This window comes from Pseudopodoces humilis, chromosome 3, assembly GCF_049639895.1.
Source record: "Pseudopodoces humilis isolate 2021_Gansu_Grassland_sample_001 chromosome 3, ASM4963989v1, whole genome shotgun sequence".
Classification (NCBI taxonomy): Eukaryota; Metazoa; Chordata; class Aves; order Passeriformes; family Paridae; genus Pseudopodoces; species Pseudopodoces humilis.
The window spans coordinates 67,792,491-67,820,234 of record NC_142202.1 but is presented as its reverse complement, the minus strand read 5'-3'; positions in this window follow the sequence as shown (position 1 = coordinate 67,820,234).

Below are 27,744 nucleotides of genomic sequence, written 5' to 3'. Positions count from 1 at the left end.
AAGTGTCATGCCAAAAATCCATGAAAACAACACACATTTTTCTAGACCAGGCATTGCCAAAAAGATTTTCCTTCATGGTTGCAAAAATGAAGCTTTCAAGTGTAACTGAGAATTCTTCCCATTTCCCTGGCTTTATGGATGCAGGATTTCACTTCCAGCAACAGCTCATCTTCTGCATGGCAGCCTCTGTCACGTTTCCACTCTGTGCCCATCCATCCCCCATGGAGTGAGTATACAGCAACTAACAATACGTGGAGAGGATTGAAGCAGATGTAAATAAAAGGCTGGTGAGCACTTTTAGCTCAAAACAATGAACTGTGATCACCTGGTTTCTAAGCAGGCTGAATGGCAGAGCTTGTACTTCTTGGTCATCACTAATAAAATAAAATGTTATTAAAATTATTTAATTGCCAAAATTAAATACCTGGATCCAGATAGTGCTGGGTACTTCTTGCTGCTCCTTATGAGTTGCTCCATATGCTGATTTTCTCAAGGACAATTAGCATGTCAGATATTTTAGACTGATATTATATTTTATAGTTTAAAAGTGCACAGATGTATTTAATATATATGAGATAGTGAAGTTGTCCATATGTGATACATTATATATGATAATGCATGTATTAAAGAGTCTTTTATAGTCTCACGTTGTATTTCCATTGTGTAGGATGATGTATTATTTATTCACACACTGATTTCCATGTAGATGTGTGCAGAAGCAAATTTGCATATGTTGTCTGTCTGATACAGTAACAAGCACACACAAACACATGCTTAGATTACAAATGGATAGATATTAAACATTTTCTAATATTCTCTTAGCAACAGCATTTTGTTATTGATCACATCACATCACAAATGTAAAACACTTATTCAGCATAAAATGTCTCTGTGCTTTCTGCAGTGCTGCCATCTTTTTTTCCTTCTTTCTTCAGTTCCTCTGACCTCCCTTGGGAAGGCTTTTATGCACGTTCAGTATGCTCACACAACTATTTCTACTAGCACTGTTACCATAGAAACCAAGTGATTTCTTTTTTTCCAACCTCCTTCCTGTCAGGATTTGGACCCGGTGCCAGACCTTTCCACTGTTAGCAATAATATTTTTTCAATATTTGGACAGATCTTTTAAAGAAAAAAATCTGTTTATATTTTCAAGATGTGGTACTTTGTTTCAGGATACAAATTCTCAGGTACTAACATCAGCCAATTGATTCACATACTTCAAGGAGGTAAACAGCTCTTTCTTTTGCAACATTTAGACCATGACATTTTGTAAGGAAGATGCCAGAGCTGCTTATTAATTGTAGACTTTAACTCAGAATGTGAAATAAGGGATTTATGTAATAGGTCAGTGGACTGTGCTTCATTTTCTTTTAGAGCTCATTTTCAGCACGTTTCTTTAGTATACACACAAATAGCTTCCTAACCACCAACAGAGACGTGTAATTAATTACGATATAATTTGCAAGTTATTGATTGACATAATTTGCAGTCTTCGCATTAGCAGCTTCCTCATATAAATTTTTAAGTATTTTAATTCTCTGACTACATAACATATTGATTTATTTAATTAATCTATGCTTAGTTAGATACACAACAGTATATATCAATTTTATGACTGTTCTATTTGGGCTGAGTACATCATTTCAGTTAACATGACATAGAGAGCATAGCTTTACACTGAATCAACTGACATATTTTAAGTGTCATTTGACTTAAACCACACATGCACATTAGGTCATATCTACAATTCAACACAGATATATACATCTGATCATTTTTAGTTTATATAAAATACTGTACTGAAAAGCAGAATCACAATCACACATTCTCCTGTCTGATTTCAACATCACCTTATCTTTTGGATGCAAATATCATGTTACACCAGCGAAATGCAGGAGAGGGAAGAGCTAAGATGATTTGAAGGTGCGTTTTTCTCTTGTCATCAGGCAAGCACCGGACTTGCAGACCCTGGTCCAGAGCAACCAAATCTCCTGTAACAAAATTGCCAAGTGCAAAGCCACCAGAGTGGTCTCTGCTCGTCTTCTTTCCCTTTAATACCTCTTTGGCGTAAGAGGTAATTAAAATCATGTAAACATGAAAACCAAATTGTACATGTTCCAAGTGTGTTTATCCTTCAGTGACAGAAGAGGGAGCAGTCCTTCCTTCGCACTGTCAGAGATCCCCTTGGCACCCATCCCCCCTGCCCGTGCCCCTCTTGCCAAATGCAAACCTGCTCGATCATAATCCAGACACGGCTGAGTTCTGCTGTGGGGGCAAGCGCCAAGACATTTTGGGGTCGAGGGTGGAGGGGGGACAGACCACCCACTTCGTCTCTGGAAGAACAAAGCTGAAATTCTTTCTGGGTTGCCACTTTCCCTAAGGATATAGTTAGATATCAGGGTCTTTTGTGTCTTACTGTATATTTTTATTTGTAACAATGCTCTTTTTTTTCTTTTTGCTTTTTTTTTTTTTACTTTTTTTTTTTAAACCCCCCTTATCACGCTACAAAGAAGCCATGGTGGTGTGTAGTCAGCTGGAGTGAATGTGTGCATTCTCCAGGTCTTGTTTTTGTGAGACTTTGTCCTGCTGTTGTTCCCACTCTGAGCTGAGCAGAAACCACGCATGTCTGAATAACGGGGCCCTTTCTGCCTGTTGTAATCCCGAATTGTTACAGTCTAGGGGCCAGCCATGCTGTCACCGTCACAAATTGATTTAACCATCAATTGCAGTGGTCATTAAAGCTGCTAGAAGTCCCAGCCAAGCTGATGAATTGCAGCTGAATGTGAAATGAGCCTCCAAGCCCGTTTCCCACCATCTCATATCAAAGCCTATTGTGTCCCTCCAAAGTAAAGGGTCGGAGGTTCAGCCTGGAGTTCAACAATGGGCTCAGTCAGAAGATAGAGCCCCCTTCGCCCTGGTATTCCCAATTACAGTTTGCTTTCCATACCTTATTGTGTAGTATTTGCATGCAACTAATACGTGGAATTATTGACATACCCCAGTGTCAATGGAGCTTTTGAAAGGTTTATCCCCCAAATATATGGAATCCCAAGCATCTGGTGGCTCCCCAGTAATGACAATGAAACGATTCCCTGGTTTTCCTCCTCTGGCAGTGTAGTCGACTGATCTGAGCTGAATGGCTATCTTTACTCAGCAGAGATTAGCTGCTTCCAGGCCTCACACAAAAAAAGCCCCTGGGTCTGCATCTGGAAGTCCCTTTCCTTCAGATGTATTGTTCCCTGGACCTGTCTTGTTACTCATTTTTATATGGAACTTAAATCTGCTAGTCTTTTGCTTAGTGGCTGTAAGTAACAGGGGAAAGAAAGAATAATGAAAAAATTCTAATGTACCCTACTTATTTTCTTCTTTTTTTTATTTTTTTTTTTTTTTTCTTTACTTCCCTACTGTGTCTTACATGTTTGGTTTGTTATTGAGCTGTACACAATAGGCGCTACCAGATGAAATCACATCTGATCTGTTTTGGGAGACGGTGCATGCTGGGCACACAAAAGCTGGTTTTGCCTGGAGGCTCTGTCCTGTCAAAGGGCGCTTTCTTTGTGGGCAAAGGGCTCTGAGGCACAGGTTACAAGAGGAGTGTGAAGAGAGATGCTGTGGCCGTGCTTGCGAACATGCCAAGTCCAGAAGTCCTCCTGACATATGCACGGTCAGGAAAAAGATGTAGGAGGGAGGGGAAAAGATTCAGTAAAGAGGTCACAGGTCCAGACTATTCCAATGTATTAATAATGAGTCAGCAGACAATTCTAGGCCTGTATTTCCCTAGGCTGTGCTCATCACAGACTGGACGTCTCCACTAAATCTGTGTGGAGATGCTGTTAGCAGAGGAATCACCCAGTGCTGGCCTGTGTTCCTCAGTGGCTCCCAGGGACGTCATCAGATGCCTGGTCTTGGACACTTCATTGTCCAAAGACAGAATGAACCGATGGATAACTAAATACATACACTTCTTATTTAATAGGTTCATTAATTCTGATTGTGCCATAAAAGAGAAGAGTTTTTGTTGAACTCTTGGATCTTTCTTACCTCTGGACTTTTCCACTGCATGTAACAGTAAACTTTCCTTCATGGAAAGTAATGTCATGGGTGATTTAATTTTTTTTTCGTGTTACATGTTCCAAGTGAAGCATCTGAAAAGTCCATCAGTGTATTCTAGCACCAAGCTGTCTCCACAGAAAGCTGGACTGAACGATTAAGAGACTAAGAAATAGAGCCATATTCTGTTTGTTCAATTAATGGCCCCAGGTAGTAATTTCACATCTCTATCAGCCATGAAACTGATAATCTGTGATTTAAAAAACAAAATAGTCCCACTCTCCACTGTGACAAACTCAATATTTTTTTTGGTTGGTTTTTATTTTTTGTTTGTTTGTTTGTTATTTTATTTTTCTTTAAAAACCAGAAAAAAAAAAGACAATAAAAGCCAGCCCCAAACAGACAATAATATGGCAATAGGAGTTTCATCTGAATTGGAAACACACAGGTTCAAAATACCTCAATTTATTTCACATCACAAATAACTATGCTACCCAATTGATCATGTGAAACTATTCAATAATAATTTCCAGTTGTTTTCTCTCAATTTCTTTCCTGAATGAGTAGTTATTCATTGGAACAGAGGCACAAACTTGAGACTCTCACAAACTTGCCTTCTGCTCTTATCACTAAGGAAAAAGCAAGGCACTATTTTGGTCAAGTCAGTTTGCCTGTGCAGCCTGAGTGCCAGTGTTAGAGAGAGGATGATAGAAAGTGAAAACTGCATCTGACATCTCATAATCATGCTGTTCTCTGTGCATATGGAAAGTGTTGAAACACTGCAATATGACACCTGAATAATAAATGGAACAAAATACAGATTAGTGTCCAAACTTCTGTAAATCGTAAGGTGCAAGAGGAACAGATGACAAGTGCAGGTACTTGTTTACTTTTGAGACAAATTTGTGCTCTGGGACCTTCCTCACTTCTCTGCTTAGCTATTGCAAATATCTTTCTGTCTGATTTCTACCAAGCAGTAATCAGTGATGCTTGACCTCTGCTCATGCAACTTTCTCAGTTTATACAAGCCCTGAAATGGGATGGTCAGGGTTCAGATAAACAACCTTATTATCATTATATAAACAACCCATTATCATTGTCCAGTTCCAAGGGAGCAAGGCTGCATTGAGATAAAAATTTAACAGGAATAAAATTCCCTTCAGCTCAACTGTCAAAATTGCCTCTGTGTGAACTCCTGCACAAATCAAAACTGAGAACAACACAAGTTCCCAAGACTCAGAGCCTGCTTGCTGTCTCAGGACCTGGAAGGCTGGCTGCTGCATGATTACTTGAGGGATCCTGGCCCTGTAACATTTATAGTAATTCTTGGAAAAGGGGTTGTTTACTTATGAGTTTTTGAGACCTGAAGTAATCAAGACAGCTTCTGCTCTGGTGAAGAATAAAGATGTTTATATTACAAACTTGCCCTCCAGTGAAAAAATCAACCTTGTCCTAGCAAAATTTATATTCGTAAATACATACCTGTAGAGTTTGGTAACATTGGGTTCACTGACAGATGAAGGTAGCTTTTGTCCTATAGGACTGGGTTCTCCAAGTCCACTGAGAACAAAGATTCTATTTGCAGGAGTCATCTACTGCAAGGAGCAGACTTAGCTGTGCACAAAAACCAATTTTTTTCCTAAGAGCATTGGACTGGAAAAAATTATTTTTCTTACAGGTTAATGTCCTAGGACATCTAAGCCACCGCCTCATAGCATCAACCCACCTTTTCATGATGCCTGTGATGGTACTTCTACACATCAGGGGCCATCTAATATGAACAACTGTCTTATGTTCACCTGCTGCAGCCCTCACTCACCTGAGCTGTCCTGTCTCCTGGCTAGTAACTTTCATAATACTTCAAGAGCCCTGTAGACTTCTTCACTTACATGTGTGATGGAGTTAAAATGGGCACAAACTGAAATGCAGGAGGTTTCTCTGAAAATGAGGATTGGCATTTACACTGTAAAAGTGACAGAACACTGACACAGGTTTCCCAGAAAAGTGATGGAATCCGCATCCTTGGAGATATTAAAAAGCCATCTGTATGTAGTCCTGGGAAATCATCTCTGGGTGGCCCTGCTTGTGCATGGGGACTTGGACCAGTTGACCTCCAGAGGTCCCTTCTCTGGATGCTGTTCTGAGATTTTGTAAAGGCTTCAAAAGTTATCAGCAGGATAGACTGACAGGCAGACACACAATTTCTCTCAGCAGCTCTCTACCTTGTTTTCACATGGCAAGCAGGGTGGAAGTTTAGAAGTCTTTTACAGAAGAGTTGTCAGGATGAAAAATGTAGTTTCATAAGTACTGACATATAGAGATATTGAAATTATTTTTGCAAGGAAAGATATTTTCAATTGTGCTTGTTTTTTAGGTTTATGACACCAGAGATAAGCTAATTTTTCCTCAAGATGGACAATTACTCTGCAAGTGTGACTGCAATTAATGCCTACTCACATTATTAACTTGATATGATTAACTTAGTAACTTACATAGTAAACCTTTTCTGATTCACTGTATTCACTGTGCAATCTAGAGTTCATAGCTGTACAAAGTAATATATTTGTCATTTGTGTTTTTTTTGATCAAAAAATGTAAATAAGAGACAAATAACAGCAATAATTCCATACTTAAGAATAGGTGTTTCATATAGAAATCTATTTTACATATGCAGTGTTGAGAGAATAAATATATTTATTTCACTTTACAGAAATTTTTTCACTTCTCATTTTTTTCACACACAGAGCATTGAAAAGAAAAAGCACTGTAAAGACATCATTGAGCCAGCTGCATCTGGAATGTCCCAAGAAATCTAGATCCTTAATATTCTTTAATTTTAAGGTATTAAAATAGAAACTGAAAGCCTTTAACATTAACTGTAGGTGAAACCAATCATTGAAGTATTTATAATTCACTAAATCAAATAATATGCAGTAAGTGGCAATTGCAATGCAGATTTTCCCTGTTTTCCATGGCTTTCTGAGCATGCCAATCATTTGGTGGTACCTGAAACATTTACAAGACAATTTCTTTTTATCTTTTGTTTTCATCTGGTCCTGAGATGAGCTCGGTCAGGCCCTGCTGCTAACACCACCAAGGTCACGGGTTGATGCACGTATGAGACATTCACTTATGCGCCAGACTTGATGATGCTTGTGTCCCTTCAAACTCGGGATATTCTGTCATTTTGTGTACTGTTTTCTCCTGAAACCTGGATTTGTTGATTAACTTTCAACACCTACTTCACAATGCAAACATGACAATTGGTGTTCCAAAGCTGTGGCAGGAAATGTTCATGCTTCACAAAACCGTGGGCTTCGATTTGGTTGACTACCTATAACACAGATGTGAACTAATTGATCTGCAGGACCTTGCTGGACGTGTCTAGACAAGCCACTAAAGCCCTTTTTGTTCTCTAACTTGTTAAGTGTTTGTGGCTGCAGAAGTGCATAACATCTTTGTCAAACGGGATGGACCCAAGCCTGAAAAATGTAAGCAATTTTGACAAAATATAAGAAACCTATGTGACACTGAGTTTTTGAGCCTGGGCTAATGCATCACTTTTAGATGTTAAGCCACCATTCTGTTTCAGTGTCCATAGTTTTTGATTCTCTTTGTTTATGATTCCTTTTTTTTTCATATAGTTTTGTTACAGCAAAGCTGTTTGGTAAGATATTTTTATGTGTAACACTGGGCCTTATGTGTTTTTAATTTCTTTTTCTTTCTCTACTTGTAGCTGTACAAGTGGAATAAGAATTACTTCCCTCAGAATAAGAAATTATTATTTCAGTTTGGAATCCAGGAATAAATGAAACAAAGCTGTTGTCAAACCACTGTAAGCAGCACATAAATAAAAGTCGAGCTCAGTATGGCTGTAGCTGTCCACTTGCTATTAAGAAAAAGGCATATTTCTGGGGGCAAGGCAGCAGGACCTGAAAAACTGCTGCTTCTGTACATGCTCAAGGTGAAAGACTTAATAAGTTAGGGTTGCTTCCCAACAGAGATTGCAAAAGGCATTCATACTTGGGTTCATGAAAGGGAAAAATGCACTTATTCCTGTTACTTCCTTTCAAAATATCCAGATGATTCTGTGCTCTTTCAATCACAATTTCAGGATTTCTGTTCCGGGTACACGGTCAAATTCAGCGTCCTGCTTTCTTTGAGGTGAATTCCTGACTTCCCAGGCCACTACAACATAGAGGGCTGGCACCTAACCCTTATGCCAAATATGCACTCAGAGACAGGTTTTGCTTTCCATTTCTGTTGTGCTTCATGTGATTCCCAGGTAGCCATAGAGAGATTTTTCTAAACATATGGTCTCATTATGGGTGCAAGCCAAAGTGTATGAAAAGCTGTGCAGACACTCCCAGTGATGGTCATGGTCCTGTTCCATCTGCTGCACCCAAGGAACAATCCATGCTCACCACTTCTGCATTTCCAGGAAGTGCTGAAGTAATTTGCCATTTACATTAAAATGCATCAAATGTCAGGGAAATAGTGTATCTAGGTTGCCAAAAATATATTATGTCCTTGGCTGTAAAAGTAGGTGGCAGGCACAGCAAACGGAATTACTATATTCCAGTTTTACCATGGTGCCATTTCCCCTTGCCTCTTCAAGGAAAGCAGCATTAAGCTTTAATAAATTGATATGATCTATAATTAAAATATCAGACCCAATTGGCTCCTGAATATATTACTTGCCCAGGGATAGGTTCAGTGATGTGGTTCCTGACATCATTCTGCTTTTTGAATGTAGAGGGATTATTTTCTACTTCAGAAGCCTGATTTTCAATAAGACTTCCACTCCTAAGTAACTTGGATATTTATGAAAAAGGAATATCCCCTCTCTCTTTTGGAAAGGAAAACACTGGAGGAAAACAGTGTTTTCTAAGGTCACAGCTAATTAAAAGGCATGATAATGAAAATAAACAAATAAAACAATACAGAATTAGACTAAACAGAAGTGCTGGGATTGAGTTTCTCTCTGGAAGAAAACCCTGCTGGCATCAGTCAGCTTAGAGCAGGAGCAAATCTATCCCATGGTTTCTGGTTAACTTACTAAAGCAGGAGAGACTTGTGGAAGCACACAAGGGAAACACTCAGAAAAGCCATTGTAGACTGCTAATGAGATAAATGTCCCTGATGTCTCCTGATAGCCCATGGGGAAAATAAGATTTCTCAAGAGGGTGATTCAGAATGAGTGTAGTAGAATCCAGTGGTTTCTCTCGAGAATCCTTTCTTCCCAGGGACTGCAGGAATTACTCCACTAGCCCTGAAGTTGCTTTTGGAAATTCCCACTAAAAAGCACAGGCAAGGAACTGATAGAATATCAGTCAAAGCAAACAGTTTCAAAGCATTGGTTCTGAAGAGAAATCAAACCACAGTACACTTTGCTGAGCTGTGGTACCAATCCCAAGGCAGGCCCAGAGGACTCCTCCTTAACTGCTCTCACTCAGAGGGTAGATATTTTCCTAGTGGAAATCACAGTATTTTCCACTTGCTAAATCTCAAGTTTAAGTTTCCAAAATAGCAGACTCTTAGCTGTAGCTAATTCTTACAGCTTCTAGGCTTGTTGCAGTGAAGCTGGGCAGTCTTTGGTCTCACAGTGGCTGCTACTCTCACTTCTCCACAACCACCTCCACTTCTGAAAAGCTGTTGCCTCCCTTTGAGCATCTGCTCTGCATTTGTCTACTCAGAAGGTTCTTCTGCATTAGTTTAGTCTTCAGTAGCAATTGGCCCTTTGGTGAAATGACTAGCATAAATTATGTAATCAGGGTTTCCTGGAAATTCGCAGGACTCCATGGTTTGTCCCCTTCCATCTGTTTGCCAGAATCCTACCAGGCCTAGAAAACAAGTCATGAGAATAAAACAATGTGGTAACTACCACCAAGGGCCCCTGGCATCTTCTGCTCCATCTCAGCAAGAGGTTAAATTACACAATACTTTGCTATATTTTTCCGTTTTACTCTATGACATCAGTATTCTTGTCATCATAAAAACAAATCAAAACCAAGTTTTCCTCTCTTCTCATTAATACATGCACTACATATTTAAGATTGTCTCTTGAGAAAATTTTATGGACAAATATTACAGAATATACAGCAGATGTTTATGATCTCTAATTCCAAGCAAGTTCCAGCCTGGAAACTTAATTGAGGCACATTTACACTGATTTCAGGGCAGTTTTGCCCAGATGAGTGTTTCCAGTTCCAATCCGTATTTGTTTTGGTACTTTTTAACATTTACATTAAGTACAGATCGACTCAAACAGAATCCAAATCTAAATTAAATCAAAGTTTCGATTACCTGTCTCCAAATGTTCAAGTTTTTCTTGCATCTAAAAAGGAAGTGGTAGGTCATGAAGTGAATGTGTTTCAGAAATGCTCAGAGCTGTCTCCAATTTTACTAGTTGTTGCTGGGGCTCATTGTTTTCTGTAAGGGTGACATTCTTATAATCCATCTTGTCTATGCGGGGGTACACAGTAAAAGTTTCTCTCTTTGTTGCCGAGAAAGAGAAGCCTAAACCCAGAAATTTCTACATTCTGTTTATATATATCTGGTCACCAAAGGAGAAAAAGAGCAGCCTATATTGAAACTTCAGACACACTCAGAGTTAAAACACTTGTCTGACAAATCTTGTCTGTTAAGGGGCAGATGGCTAGTGTACAAAAGGATGTGGCATAGATTTATCTTACCAACATGAGCATTTTTCCATTTACATGTATAAACCTTACAGGTTCTTGCCCGTTTGAAAATATAACAGCACATTTATCTAACAGAAAGGAGTTTTTTTTGGTACAAACTGTACTGAGGAATGATCTTGGCATCAAATGACATTACAGACTGAAATAAGACAGAAATAATGAAAACAGAAGCAACAGTTTGTTTGCCTTTTCCAGAAACTCTCCACTGGCAGCTTAAAATCAGAGCTTTAAAAAAAAGTCTTATGTAAAAGTAATAGGAAGGTCAAGATTTTGATTTCTGTAATTTGATCAATTTTACAGAATTATTTTCTTTTTCCTCATTAGAATGTAATGAAATATTACTTCTGGAGATTTGTTTATGCAAGCCTGTTTTAGGATGTATTTTACAGCTAGTCAAATGTCAAATCTGTTCTCTATTGGTGGGAGTTAGAGAAGATTGTGATCTATGGATAGTTAATTCCATTTTTCAACAAGTTCTGTAGGAATGTGACATTCATGAATGGCGTACCTCCAACTGCACAGGCATCTGTAGATGTCTTTAAATGCAGTTAACAACAAATCAGGTCTGGAATAAGAAACCAGAGAATCCATGAATGGATACAGAAGCTAACAGAATGCAGTTAATTATATAGATGAAAAAACCTCCATAGCTTCCACTGCTTTTCTATAAGCTCTATTTTTGCTAAGCAGGTTATACCAGCAGTCTGAAATTCGATTTCTGTTGATAAGTTCCTAAAAAAACCCATGCTAAAACCAGTAATTCTCTTTAATTTTAATTTTTTTTTCTGGTGACTGTATTATTAGCATGAGAAAAAGCCATGCTGGGTCACAGCTGAAGTTCTTCAAGCTCATTACCCTGTGTTTGCAGTTGTCAATAAAGCACTTAGGGAGCAAATGTAAAAAATGAGGAACTTGTAAGCCAAATAAGCTGTTGTTCCTGGAAGCAGACTTGTGGGAAAGGAAGCTGGCTACAAAGGGAATGATGGTGAGAGGAAGAGAGTTATCATTGAGGGTACCTTAGGGGGTTTCCATGGATAATGAAAGAGAGACTAAGAGAGGAAGGGACCTCCTGACCCTGCATAGAGCCCTATATAACAGGACTGCATAGACACCTATAATTCCCTGCAATGTCCTGATCTCAGCTGACACCCTTCATGAAGCACAACTCCTCAAGCTTTCCTTCTGTCTCAGTCTTTCTTCACTTTCTGAAAAGTCTCATCTCCAGAACTCATGCTGTATCTCCCAATCCTTCCTTCTTCCTTCACCAATGTATCTTTGCAATTCACTCTGATGTCACCACAAAAAAAAGATAAGTAGGTTTCTGAGTTTGTTTTCTTTTTTTTGTTCTCTTCTCCCTTCTGCCCACCCCTCAGCCTTCAGGACAAGAAAATATCATGCACATGCTATTGTTAAACATGAACTGATTTCAAGAACAAGGATGTTTGCAGCAAACCTTCCTCTGATTACCTTCCCCTGCTAATGTTTTTTCAGTGGGGTCTCAGGTACTTGAACTGGAACAGGCTGGAAGGTGATGAAAGTGGAAGAGAAGTTGCTTTTTCCAATCAAACTTCTGCTGTAATTTCCATTCGTTTTCTGAGCAAAATGGTGAGATCATGACAGACACATGCAAGTATTTTCCAGCTATGGCTTGGCTTGTTTACATCAGCTGGAGTAGGATTTTAAACGATTTCACATCAGTGCTGTAGAGAAGATTTCTTTCCTTCCTTCTAGAATGAGCAGTAAAATCTGTGAGAATTTCTGGAATAATAATGGCTAAGAAGTGATTGAGGCATAAACCAGTAATTTTACTGATTTAATAGTCAGAAAAATGATTTGATGCAATTTCATAAACTTAATGAAGCACTGAATGACATAAGATGACAAAGATGTTTCATATCCTAGCAATGAAAACTTGAGAGACTTTTTTTCAATCAGTATTTCATCTCATAGGCCTGATTTTGAAGGAGATGCTGAGTTCCACTGATTCCAATGGCAATGGTTATTTTACTTTGCTAGATTGAAGGCTGAACTGGTAATCCCTTCAGGGAAAGGTGATGATTTTAGGTCCCAAAATCACAGAATTGTTGGTGGGGGAAAGGACCATCTGATTCAACCCATCTCTTCAAGCAAGGTTGCCTAGTTACAGCAGGACCATGCTCAGATGGATTTTTAAGATCTTCAACAATGTAGGCTGCACCATCTCTTGAGGCAAGCTAGGCCAGGGCTCAGTCACCCTCACAGTAAAAAAGTTCCTTCTGACATTCAGAGTGAACCTCCAGTTTGTGCCCACTGCCTCTGGCCCTGTCACTGGACACTCTGAAAAGAGCCTGCTTCATGTTCTGTGCACCATCTTTTCAGGTATTTAAATATATGATAGGATCCCTCCTGAGTCTTCTCCTCCAGGATGAACCATCGCTCCTCTCTCACCCTTTCCTCCTAGAAGAGATGCTCCAGTCCCTTCATTACCTTAGTGGTCTTTTGTTAAGGATTCTCTCTGGTGCACACTGAGGAGCCCAGAGCTGTACCCAGCACCCCAGGTATGGCCTCTCCACTGCTTAGGAGAGGGGAAGGGTCACCTCTCTCATTCTGCTGGCAAAACTTTGCCTGATGCAGCCCAGGATACCACTGTTGTGGCCTTCTTTGCCAGAAGGGCATGTTTGTGGCTTATCTTAATTTGGTGTTCATCAGGACACCCAGGTCTTTTTCTGTAGAAATTGGGTTGCCCCTAGAATATACTGGTACATGGGGTTTTTCCTTTCCAGGTTTGGGACTTTTCAGTTTTCCTTGTTTAAATTCAAGAAATTCCCGTCAGACCACTTTTCCAGCCTGCTGGGATCTGTATATCAGCATCCCTCTGGTGTTGCTCACTCCTTCCAGTTGTGTATCATCAGCAAGCTTTCAGAGTGTCTACCAAACTCCACAGTCCATATCCAGTCCATATTATTGAAAACATTTGACAGGACTGGACTGAATATTGACCCCTGGGTACACTGCTTGTTGCCAACCTTCTTCTAGGATTCGTGCCACTTACCACCACACCACGCTCAGGTCTTGTGAGACGTAACCACAGTAAAAAGAAACTCTTCCCATGGTGGTTTTCACAATAACTAGGTTGTAGGCAATAGAGCAGAACCGGAGAAAACCAAGGACATCTTCATTTGAATGTAAGCATTTGCAAAGCCTCAGACTTCCACTGGTGTGCCATGTGGGTCGTTCATGTTTTGGTGTTCTCATTCTACATCTTAAATCTGCTGATTTTATTTTATGTGTTGGATAAATAGTCTATCTGGAGAACTCTGACAGATGATTAATTCCTTGGAAGACTAACACTAACATTAATTTTGTTGAGAAATATGAGGGGAATCAGGACCATGACAGAAAAAAAAGTCTAAATTTTATTAAAATGTTATGAACACATAAATCATCAATAATTGTAGAGCTTTCTCTATACAGGAAACAGTTAAGATATTACATAGGTACAACGGCAAGCTATATAGTCCCTCCACTTCCTACATCTAGTGAAGTATGATCTTTTTTTATGGAGACATTTGTGTGCTTGATTTTTGTCTTAATGAAAAGTGTCAAATGCAATAGCTAACAGAGGCATCTTTGCCTTTCCTTTTCAGAGACACTGATCTCTCTTTCAGTTACTAATGTTTGCAAATTATTTTACATGAATAATTGCTTGTGCTATTTATAACCATTTTAGAATCACAGAATCATGGAATCATAGGATATGCTGAGTTCAAAGGGACCCATCAGGACCAGTGAATCCAACTCCTGGCACTGCACAGCACCAGCCCAAGAATCACACTGTGTGTCTGAGGGCATTGTTCAAATGGTTCTAAACTCTGCCAGACTTGGTGAACACGTTCCTGGGCAGCCTGTTCCAGTGCTCAAGCACCCTCTGGGTGAAGAACCTTTTCCTGATATCCAGCCTAACCCTCCCCTGGAACACCTTCAGGCTATTCCCTCAGGTCCTAGCACTGATCACCACAGAGAAGAGATCAGTGCTTGCCCCTCCTCTTCCCTTCAGGAGGAAGGGAAGCAGACTGCAATGGGGTGTCCCCTCAGTCTCCTCTTCTCCAGGATGAAAAGGCCAAGTGACCTCAGACACAACTCTTACGGCTTGCCCTCCAGACCCTTCACCATCCTCGTGGCCCCCCTTTGGATGCTCTCTAATAGCTTAATATCTTCTTTGTATTTTGGTGCCCAAAACTGCATACAAGAGTCAAGGTGGATTTAATTGAACTTAGTAACAAGTCTTCTGAGGTAATGGGAGATTACCAGGTGGACTGATAAGTGATTCCCCAAGATGACTTTCCTCATGCTAAAAATCAGGCTGGGTCTTGTTTCTTTAAAATCATTATTTGGTTTGTTGATCCTAATTTCTTAGATCAAGGTTACATTATTTTAAATTCTTCAGAACAACAGAATCATTGTACAAATAGGACCTGAGGTTGTTATTAATCCCAGGCACATAACCCAAACTTGCGCATGAATAAATCAATAGATGCGTGCTTGTGCACACACGCTGTCCTATTCTTCCTTTCTTTTTAGGATTCATTCTCTTCTACTCAATTGGTTTATGTTGTTTCAATATTTTAGTTGATTGCTATATAGAAGGCTGTAAATATACACAACGGGCTTGCCAGGTACAAGAAATACATGCACGCTTATTTTCCAGGGCGGCGTTTTCTATAATGTCTCGGTAGATAAATTACAAATGCCAACAACACAAATGCAAAGTGATGTGCTTTTTGCTGCTGCCTTTTGGAGGAAAAATGGGAGTCTTATTTATTTATTTATTTCTCCATTTATTAATACAGTATCTGCAGAGCACCTGCAATAGCAGCCTCTCCTCGGCAGCCTGACTGGCACCCTGGTTTCTATGGCAACAGGAAAAAAGGGAACTTAGTGAAATGAAAGCGGTGAATGCCTCAGCTTTACTGGTAGCAGGGAAATCAAAAAAGGAGGCCTCATTTACATTCTGGTGCATAAATCAGCTAAGTGATGTTTCCTGGATAATTTCTTGTGGTTTGAAGCTGCACATTCATGGGGACTTAATATTTTTTTATTAGGGAAAAACTGAAATTCCCCACAGCATTTCATCAGTAGAAATTGGGGGGGAGGGGGAATACAGAGCAACTGGAATATTGAGCTAATTTTTCTGACTGCTCTAAAAATAATAAAATGGATTATTAAATTATAATTACTAAAACAAAGGAGCTGGTTGGAAAGTTTTCTTCATCTGTGACACAAATATGTTGAGTCGAGGAAATATCTGCTATGCTGTGACCCATTTCTAAACAAACAGCTTAAGAAAAGGAAGAAATCTAAATGCAAACAGAGCTCCTTTTAGTATCTTAGTCTATTTCTTAGACAATAATATATTCCAAGGGGATGTGCATATTCTCCGATTGTAAGACTTCTGCCCTTTGGTTTATTGCTTCCCTCCACACCAACAGGGCCTTAATCCCTGGGCTTTGAAGTGTATTCACGCTTACAAGAGTGGCAGCTAAGGAACATCAAAGTTCCTTGAAAATAATAAAAAAGGTAAATTTATGTAGAATTAATGCATGCCTTTGTTCCTAAAGTGTTTTAAAGGACAATTACCTTATTTTCAGAGAAGTATCTTAATTTCTCTATTCATCTATCAATTTGTGAAAAATCCCCTTATAACAAAAATAGAAATTATCTAACATCCTCAAAACACCTTCCTGGTTTTAATTTTAGACTTTCTATTAAGTATTTGCCCAAACCCAGTCAGAAGTCCAAAACTGCTTATTAGTCCACTACTGTCCCCCTTTCAGGATGAGGCTTTGATCTGGGAGGGTGAGTCCAGGACTCTTGTAGAATCTGGGAGAGCCAGACACAGATGAAGCTGGGGGTGCAGCAGGCCAAAGGGCAGCTCAGCTATTGCCAAGTTGAAGGTGGCTGCTCTGAGGCTGCCAGGCTGCAGGAAGGAGGGAGAACAAGTTCATGTGGGCTGCAGAGTTCAGGGTCTTTATCTCTCCTCTAACCCAACAGTACACCTTGAAATGGAAGTGACCTCCTTAGGAGCTCCTTTGCCAAGACTGTTTCAGCAAAATAAATTACATTCTGATTTTTTTCTGCATGTGTTGAGCCCATCAAGACCAATTTGAATGATTCCACTAGAAAACATGCCAAGATTTAATAGCTTTAATGTTAAGCAGGATGATTCCATCTCAATTTTGTGACATGTGAGTGATACTTTTATTTAAAGCCAGTTTACTGGAATCATGAGATTGTATGAACATGACTGCTTTAATTTTTTTTAAAGAAACTTAAATATATTGGTTTGAAAACATGAGGTAAATAACAATAAGGAGAAAAATAGAATAAATGCATCTTGCCTTTGAAGATAAAAGCACGAATGTTTTTGAAAGCATTCTGAGTCCATTTTATCATGCATGGCTGCAGAGGATTAACTTATCAAGAAAACGCTACCAGACTGTTTGGGGATTCTTGAGAGAGTTTATAATTTTGTTTTTCTGTGTGAATATATGTAAAATATAAAAATACTCAGGACATGCTTGCTTATATCACCATTGTACAGTAATATGAATCCTGTTGATTTATTTGCAAGGATACCTTTCATTTTGGGTATATTAATGCTCTGATAGATATCAGCAAAGAGCAGATGGCTTCACAAAAGACATTTGAAAGCTGCCTCCCTCCTGCCAGAAGCTTTTCATGCTCTCACTTTGTCTGTCTTCAGTGGGATTCCTCGGTGGGAGAGAGCACTCTCTGCATGTCCTGCTGCTGGTGGAAGAAGACTCACATAAGCAGTTCTGCAGTGATTAGTGCATTTTCTCAATTCCAGCGGCTACAGCCCTTTGGGAAGACCACCTCCCGGCACACACCTGTGGAAGGATATATATTCAGAGCATCTGAGCTGGATAGATAAACTAGACTAGATGTTGGCAGTGCATAAGCTCTAGGGGCTGTCTCTCAGGACACAGCTGGAGCTCGGTGACTCCAGCGGGGCAGTCTGGAGTCATTGACGCGGAGCCGGAGCAAGGGCAGAATGATCACACAGAAGTGGCTGGAAGTTTTTTTGTGTAACTGCTGGTGAGAGTGGATTTTTAACAGGTTGACTCAGGTCCAGGCCAAATCCAGACTGGTCTAGTCCAAATCCAATCTGTCCCTGTCCACACCAAATGAACTGTGACAGATGGCAGAGATCTCACAATGCCTCCTCCAGTTAGAGGATCTTTCTGGGTCATGACACTAAGCAGAGAGACACTGGAGTCTAGAAAATATAGGTGTGCAAAAAAAATCCAAAGCCTGGAGGGCCTTTTGGTCATAGTCACTGTGTGATGAAGCAAATTGCCAAAACCAGCCCTAGTCTTGTTAATTAGGTTGTTTTGGGGACAACAAAACTATTTTTTCTGCCTGCTTGTGCTGTAAACATGGATTTTTCAAAGGTTTTTAATTTTTATGTTGCAATGCTCCAAATATTAACAAGCATAATACCACCATTATTTTTCACGGTTAAGAGAGCTTCTACTAAATTTTACAATTGCAGAGCTTTCATTTTAGTGCATGAGCATTGCAGATCAACTGTCCTATTTGACAAATAACTGCAATGATATTCAAGCAGTTCATTATTTGCCCTTCTATAGCTCTTTTCTAGTTCTTCTATGGTTACAGCATTAGGAAATCAGTATAATAATAAAAAAATAGGCATTGATGGACTAATTGGATGGATTTTGTTTTTCTGGAGAAAGAAGTATATTTTTTGGTAAGATATTACTAGGAGAAGGAACTAATTTCTCTCTTTCTTGAACATTGTAAAAGATATATCTGTCTACTTCTTCTTCCCATATTTTTGGAAAAAAATTTAAGTGACAGGATTTACCTCCCCAGTTATTTTTTTCATATTTTTTCTAGTGTGATATTAGGAACTAGCTCTGCTAGAACTACTAACATATCAAATCCCTGCATAGCTTCAAACAGCTACAAAGTGTGCTCTAAAAAGAAAGAAAACCCCTTTTTCTGTCCTCTAAACAGGGAAGATTTTTCCTAAGACTGCGACAGTCTATGGAAGTATCAAGAAGCCAGGGAATTCTTCATATTTTTTTTTTAAATCAAACATATAATGATACTGTGATCATCCATGTATTAAATGATGTGCCTTCTCAACAAAGGCAGCCATAGGCACTCTGTTTAAATAGCCTTACAAAATGTGTTTGCTTCCTTCTTCTAAGTGGGATAGACAAACCTTTATTTCAAAACTGGAGGTCCTAGACATTAAAGTCACAAATTCCTTTAATAACTTTTAGATATTTTTTTAATTTTTTCTTTTTCTTGGAGAAAAAGGAGGCAATCTACAGTGTTGGGACAGCCTGAATTTTCAAAGTGAGAAAAGTGAAAGCTGTGCCAATGCAACATAAAATGCAATTACCTGTTGAGAGGGGGTGGGTGATGTGATATGCACAAACTCCCATGGAAAGGTGTTTCTCACGACCAGCCTTGCTTTTGAGCGATGTGGCTCTGACAAACTGCAGTCTCATCATGTTCACCTGGTGTGAGTCATTCCACCTTTCTTTTTTTAATGTCATATCCTACTCTAATATAAGCTACAGAATCTCCCTCTCTTCCTGCATCTACAACTTCATAATCATGCACTGGATTCCCTCAGTGTTTTTATTCACCAAATAGCAGTGCATTTTGGTGACTTCCTTATATTTACTCAGTATCTTATTTTAAACCTTCTTCTGGGACTGTCTCAGTATTCAGCTTGCACCATTTGCTATCCTCTTTTGTCTCAGCCCCCAAGGAAGGTGATTCTTCCTCCCATCAGTGTGGGGTAAGAGAGAATCATTGTTTCTATTCTTTGGAGTATATTTCACAGGAGATATTCTGTGACAGATTGATTTTGCCTCAGATCACAGCTCAGGCTCTGGAAAAACCTTTTGATGAGAAAGTGGGGTTTGACAGGTTGTTACATGAATTGTAGGTACCAGTCTCACATTTGTGTTTCAAATTTTACAACTCAGTGAGTTAATGGGCAAAATAACAGAGCTTTGCAACTCTTCTAACAGGAAGCTATTTACAAATGGGTCCCCTCAAAAAAGTTAAACTATTTTTTTTTTTCACACAGAGTTGATAAATATGTTGGTTTCATGTCCTCTCCTGAGTTTCATTCAGTGTTGTAGAACAGCAGTTTAGTTTAAAAAAATGGTTCCTTTGGGGCAAGAAGAGGGAAGCGAAAAGATTTAATTTTTTTTACACTCAAGGTAGTATACGATTTATATTATCTGGATATCTTATTGAAACTGCTGACAAATTCCACTTGAGAAAGAAGGAATAATTTGTGGAAGTTGCAGCTGAAGGTAAAAAGCTGGCATAGTCTTAATTAAAAGCAAAGTTGTTTGCACGCCATATTTAAAATATATAACCTCTTCTGCCACTGGGTGCATCCCCTATACCTCCTGCCCCTTACTGCTGAAAGAAATGTCTTATTTTTTTAATCTCTTCCAAAAATAGTGTCCAATTATTGTTCTTTGTCAATAATTCCCATTGCTTCATCACGCTTATTCAAGAACCAAATTGACTCCTTTTATAGTTTCTTTTATAAATCATGCATGTGATGTGATTTTTGTGCTCTTAAATGGCAAACAGATTACAAACTTGATAGCTCTAATATAGATATGCATTGGAAACCTGGAGCTGAGATTTCTCTGACCCACAGTCCACACAACATGTTGCCCTTCAGCTTAACAATATTAAAAAAAAAATATTGGCATTACTCATGAACTTTCTATGTCATTAACACTTAGACAACTGACTAGTCAAAGACAAATAACTAGCAGAAGGCATTGGAATAAATCAATATCTTTGTTTCTTTTACTTAATCACCCCTATTGCAAATGAAAGACCAGTTCAGCTTCAAACAGGACTAAATTTTTTTCAAACAAAACTCTTCTCCAGAACAGGAACAAATGTATTTATTTTCTAAGACAACAGACTAGACTTGATCTCATTTGCAATTACACATAAGCCTTTGAATATGAGGCAGCTTTTGGCTGTCTTCTGGGTCACATGGCATGAGGCACCTCAGTTTCCACATGAAAGGCTCCACCTTCATTGCTCAGTCCCAGCAGACTGTGCCCAGCAGGCAGAGGCTAGAGATGATGATTTCATCAATGGAGTTGCTTCGCTGCTTTGCAGCTGGCAGAAAATCAGGAGCTTCTTTCTCTCTGCCTCACTTTCTCTGCCTTTGTAAGCAAGTGGTAACACACACATCATTACTGGAAAGTCTGTTTGTTTGAAGTCTGTGGTGCTTATTTTGCCCCTTCTCCTCCTAAGAGGTGAGAGCCTCCTAGAACACAAGTTGCCTTCTGCCATCTACATTTTCAGCTCATTTCTGTCTCCAATCAAGAATAATATTTTTGAAAGTCTGTGAAGTATTCTGAGGAATTGCTGAGTTGGTGGGCTTCATGTGTCCTGTATTACTTTCCTATGCTTTTAGTAGAATTGGAAGCATTACCTTGCAATCCTATGGCATGAATGTCTCTGTTACTCAGTAGCTGTACCCAAGAAGAACAAATCCCATCAGTTTAGCATGACCTTATATTTATTTTAATCTTTCTAACACCTTCTAACACTGTAAATATCTGAGTACATCGGATCTAGTGGATTTGTCAGGATATTCACCTCCTTCCTCCTGTTTCTTCTGCATGACTGCTCTGATCATAAGCAAAGTAGGTAGCTGCCTAGGGCATCAAGCTGAAGGGGATGAGATTTCTGCTTCTGCCCTCAAGCTTGTGCTGTCTTTTGCAGATATCTGGAAATCCCCCAGTTTGCTGCAGGTGCTGCCTTTCAGGGAGCATGTGGTGGATCCTGCATGAGCAGAATCAGTGAGCTTTGATTCTTACTCTGGCCCCATAGCATGTATTGACCAGAAATGAGGTTTATTTTTGCTTAAAGTACTCTGACATCTCTGCTGTCCTCCCTGGCAAAAAGCAATAGCAGTATGGTATCCTGAGGCTGGATTCAAACTTCCCTGTGTTGTGTTAAGCAGGCCAGCATTTTGATTATTTTGAAGGCTTTGTTTTTCATTTGTTTACTCACCATATTTCATTATCCCCCAAACAGTGAAGAAAGACCCCTGTAGCAAAGACCATAGCATATTTTGCAAATAAAGGAACTTGAGATAGAAGTTTAGTATGAAAAATTTCTGTATAAATGGTTGTGATTTTGATAATATGACAAAATTTGACAATATTGCAAATGGTAGGCTACTTCTAATTCTGACATATATATTACTGCAGTGCTTTTATATAAACATACATACATACACACATGTATATGTTCCTGGACACATACATATATACAGTTATTTAGCCTGGATGGCTAATGGAGAGAGAATGCTCTCACAAGCAGCTTTAAGTGTGGTAATCTGATTCTTGAGGAATAAAACCATTACAGATTCTTGCAAAACTGCAGAGGGGAGCAAAATATCAGACATTCCCCCTTCGCTTTATGCTGGTGTTTGTTGTGTGAGATTACCACGAACAAGGATCAGTTGTTAGTATCCTAGATTGGAAAGACTGTACAATGCAAGTGGGGAGCTGAGAAAATACTATCTTTTGAAATGTAATTAGAAATACTCTTTCTGTGGTGTTTAGTATCTGGATCAGAGCATTTCCACCCCAACTTTGGGTTGTGTATGGCAGTGTATAGCACTTTTTTCCTTCTGGCTTACACTCTGCTATAAAAATAGTTAAATCTCAGTGTAGAGTTAATTTAAAAAATCCAATCTCCTCCATTCTTTTATGAGAAAAATCAAATAAAATAACATATCTCTATTCATACTTCTGGTGAAATTTCAGTATAATGAGTTCTGCTGGTGATGAGCTACATTTAATTTCAGTTTTGTGGGCAGAGTTAGTTGTTAAGTTGCTCTGTTAAACCACTGCAATCCAATACTGTGTGTGCAATTTCAAATGCTTTCAGTACCAGATTGGGCTTTTATATCTTGTTTTCCACAGAGGCTGCCAGAATTCAAAAACAAATGGATTCAGGCAAGTTGCTAATGAGCTTCTAAAACACCTCTGATTTCTTTGTTTCTGTTTCTGTTTTTTTGTGAAAGGGCATTTTATGTTTACCAATCACTTAGGTACATCCCATCCTGATAGTGCATCAGGCTGCAAACCCCTGCAGGGGCTGTGTGCTTACTGGAAATGCACTAGGCACAGTTAACCAGAGAAACAGTTTGGCTATTCATTTAATGGCAGATCTGACAGGAAATTTTAATGATTGTGGGTGCAATGTGACAATACTGGCACAGCCTCTACGAGAAGAATTATGCGCTGTTTTGGATGTGCAGGCTCTCTGTTGGATGTGTGTAGCAGTAATAGGGAATCTTCCCCTCAATTCCATCTTGGAGCTGTCATTAAAGACCACTAAAACAATGTGAAATGCCAGAGACCACCGCGTCAGAAAAGGGCAGTCAACATCGCGACATCCACTCCTAACTTTCATCTGTTTCATCAAATCAGCCAGCAAGGGAATCTTAAAGGTGGCAATCAGAGCTTTTTAAAATGGAGTGTTGCATATATTTTTAAAAGGATAGTTATAGTTCTACAGTTTAGGAAAAGTGAATTACTCTTTTTGTTTGGGATAATACTTTTCATCAATATTGAACTAGGCTCATTAAATTTTTTTGAGTTCTTTTTGAGGCAAGATGCAAGAAATATTTTTCTACTTTAGAGCTGGCAAGTAACATGGGCTACAGATGACCCTGATTTCGAACGGTATTTTCTACTGTGCAGACCTGCAGTTGCCCATTACATGAACTGTTCTCATTTCAGAGATCTCGCAGCACTGCCTTTTACTTAATATTAAATCATATTAGAACTTCTTAGTACTGGAGGAAAATGTTGACTGATAGTGGTACACAGAGTCATAAACAAACAAGTCTTTTAAAGCTGCTGCTCTAGGAAGACAATTCCTTATCAATTCAGAGTACATGGATACAGTCTTTAAAAAAATGCAAACTCTGCAGTGCAGCATAAGGCAAACCTCCTAAAATGTGTTACAAAAAGTTAATTTAAAAACATAATCTCTCTAACCATTTAAAATATGTGAGCGGTGGTATTCCCCTGCTTTACCGCCAGTTCTCAAGTTTTAATGAATAAAGAAGGGTGGGGAAAATATTTTGCTAATAACAGTGTTTCCATTGAAATTGCTGTCAACAGCGTCAGCACAGTGCCAAGAACTCGGAGTGTAACCTTCCCCCCCTCGCTGCCCGCATGCAGCAAGAATGCATCCTCCTCCCCACGACTGTCCAGATGCTCATTACAGCACGGTGATCTCTCCACAAGTGTCCATTGTAGCGTAATGAGCACCACAACTCTCCCGCAGAGGAAATAAGATATCAGATAAGGGTGTGGGAGGACTGTGAGCAGCACTGCAAACATGACTGTTTGTACTGCAGGTGCTGGGGATGACAGGATAGGGAATCTGCTCCGCAGCAAGAAGGGGCAGCTGTGTAACAGTGGTTATGCCATGCACTCCCCAAGCCTTCCAACATATTTGTCTGGTTGTATAACATTTTTTAAACACCCATAAGGAATCATTTCTCTGTGGGATTGTTCCACTTGGTTCAGAAATAGGGACCTAGGAGAAAAACTGGAATTTATAGTGTGAAAGTTGAGTTTTGACCTGTAGTGAATTTATGTTTATTGCAGATGAGGAGGAATTTGGTTAGCAAGAAAAATATTGTTTCCAGTATAAAACAGAGTCATCTTGTATACTAGATCTTCTGATCTGTAAGTTAGCCAGTCAAAATATACTTTTTTTTAATGAAGCTATTTTTGAGACCAGAAGTGATGGTCTGTTACCATCTAAAAATGCAAGTTTCCATAATTTAAATGCCAGCTGGATTTTTCTCAAGCAATCCCAAAGCTGTAGCTCAAATGTATTTTCTGTATCCTCGTGTAGGCTCTTCTAAGGTGACCTACCTACTCTCTGTGTAAATGCCTCATCTGCATTGTCTTTGCACATTGACAAAGGAAGAACTTTACCAATATTTTTACTGATATTTTTGAAATAAGAATATCTGAGAATTTCTTTGTAGGAATGTAAGTATGGAGGATAGCTTGCACATACACAGCTGGCTCCCTCTGATACATATTGGCCACATTCACGTTATCCTTCAGGAGCAGCAGGAACCATAGGGTGGTCATTAGTTTTTAATAATTGACTGTTTTTCTTTTCCATTCAAAGTACTCAAAACAAGAAAATGTGTTGCAATCCACCAAAGTAGTGTGGGTTTGTTTCAGGAAATGTTTCTCAAGCACTGAGGTACTTAGCACAATCACAGGTCAGGATGTTGGAGGGACAAGTCTCTCTAGGAAACTGTTTGGGGCTTTCATGGATTGCTGGTCTCAAACTGAGACAGCCCCTCCACACGATGTCCATCCAGAATAGCTCCTATTAGCTGAGAACAGTCTCAGAGGCAAGAGCTGAGTAATGCCACAATGTGGCTACCCTGGTTTTGGCTGGGGTGGAGCCAAATTTCTTCACAGTGGCAAAGTGTTTAGGGCTGTGTTTTGGATCTGTGCTGAACACAGGGCTGATAACGTAGAGATATTTCTGTTATTACTGAGCAGGGCTTGCATAGACCCAGGACCTTTCCTGTTTTTCATGCTGCCATGCTGGTGAGGAAGCTGGGGGTGCACGGGAGATTGGGAGGAGACACAGGTGGGACAGCTGATCTCAAGTGACCAAAAGGATATTCCAGACCATATGACATCATGTTCAGTATATTAACTGGGGGGGAATGAGAAGAGAAGGGGGGACATTTGGAGTGATGACATTGGTTTTTCCCAAGCAACTCTTATGTGTGATGAGGCCTTGCTCTCCTGGAGATGGATCAACACCTGCTTGACATGGGGAACAGTAAATCGATTCCTTTTTTCACTTTGTTTGTATGCACAGATTTTGCTCTGTCTGTTAAACTGTATTTATCTCAACCCGTGAGTTTTCTGGCTTTTACCCTTCTGATTCTCTACCTGAACCTGCTGGTGGGAGAATAAGAGTGGCTGTGTGGGGTTGGCTGCAGCCTGGGGTGAAATCATGACAGTGCCCAAATGAGATCTAGAATCTCTATGGGGAAAGTAGCCTGAAAAACAGAAAAATGAGACAAACTGGAGGTACATGGAGAGCTAGGCCAAGAAACTTGCTTTACTTGGACTGTGGTACCTTTCACTTTCAACGGAAAGGAGGCCTGGATGAGTGCCTGTACAAGCCAAAGTTGTGCAGAAAAGGGTATCCAAATTCAGTCTTGCCACATTTGTGGTAGTTCAGAAAAGGAAGTAGTAGGCTTGGCTTCTTTAAATCAAGCCTGTGATATGTTCTTCAAAAAAGAAGAGCTGTGCTCTAAAAAAGGATTGTCAGGAGTCCACAGGTCTCCCTAATCCCCATAAGCCAAAAGACAGATGCAAAGGATGTTTTAATGAACCAGTGATCCCAGGCTGCTAGCCTGGTCCTTACTGCTCATGCACAGATATGTACAGCCATGACATCATTTTTCCTTCTAAAGGTCTCCTCTCCTGCTGAGTAATAATTATTGTTTGATTTGAGACCTGTCATGTGGTGGTCCACCATATATTTATTTGCCAGTGTTATGTAAATAGAGAGTGATTTGACTTCTTATCCTCTAAACAATAGCTTGATAATGCAGTAGATGATCTTTTTTAAGCACCCAGTGTTGAATGGAGTTGTGCTAATAAAGCACACAACTCCAGTCAGTTTTCCAAGGTACTAATCTATAGTAAAAATACGACACATCAGAAGTCACACAGCATGAAATAGGATGTTCCAGCATATTGAATAATTTCTCAGTGCAGCATCAATGACATTTACAATAGTGAAAAGGTTTTTGTGAGTGTGGAAAAAGAAATATTTTTATGCTCCTTTGGCCTGCACACATAGAGTTGACAGTTTGTTTATATCCCTTTCTGCACTCTATTGAGTTCTTAAAGAAATAGCAACATGTGAAGTATTGACAATGGCCAAACAAGCAAAACCAGTTATTTGAGTATTCTGTTCAAAGATACTTAATTTTAAACTAAATCCAGTTTGGTTTTATTCATCAGCACATTTGTGCTCAAATGAGCTTCTACTAAAGATTTAAGCTGCTTTATTGGCAACACCTGTGAAGAACAGATTTCAAGAATTCATTTAAGCCAGATGTCAAATTGTCCATTTACTACCATGCTGTAAATCAACAATCAACATGCTATACTGATTACTTAAGAAAGCCTGGGCTAGAGAGGTTAACTGGTTTTCTGGGTGGATGAGGAGGCTGGAGGGTGTTGTGAGGACCAGAATATGTTGCATTAAGTAGAACTGTGCATATATCAGATCACTCCATGGTGCTGTGGCTGATCTACAGGAATCCTGACTCCCTGCCAAATGTATGCCAAGCATATTGGGCTGGCAGTCAGGTGAGAAAGGCTTTAGTGTTGATTTGATGAATATCCTGTGCTGTGGCCTCATGTGGGTGACTCCACCTTTCTTTTTGATGTGTTATTTATTGCTTTATATCATGAGATCTTTACAGCAAAGACCTTGTCTTGGGTTCAGGAAGGGACTAGGATACCTGAAGAACCACATTGCAGAGAAGAAGCTCTGGTGGCATCCAGTCTGTCCTGGAGGAAATATAGGGTCAGTCTCAGAAAAAAATTGGAGAGTTTCTGATGGTACTGCTATGTTCCTACCCTGCTCTCAGACTTTGAATTATTTCCCCTGAGTTAGCCCAGGAGCAGACACAGATGTTGCTGGATAAGGTTCTGTGCAGTTCTTGCTATAGGTTTGTGTGCAGACCAGGTCAAGGAGATCCCAGTCTCAGCAGAGGTCTTGTGGGAATATGGGAACACAGATATCAAGCAACAGTGGGGTTTTTGGTTCCTCCAAGGGTTTAGCAGGAGTGAAGTGCCTGACAGCT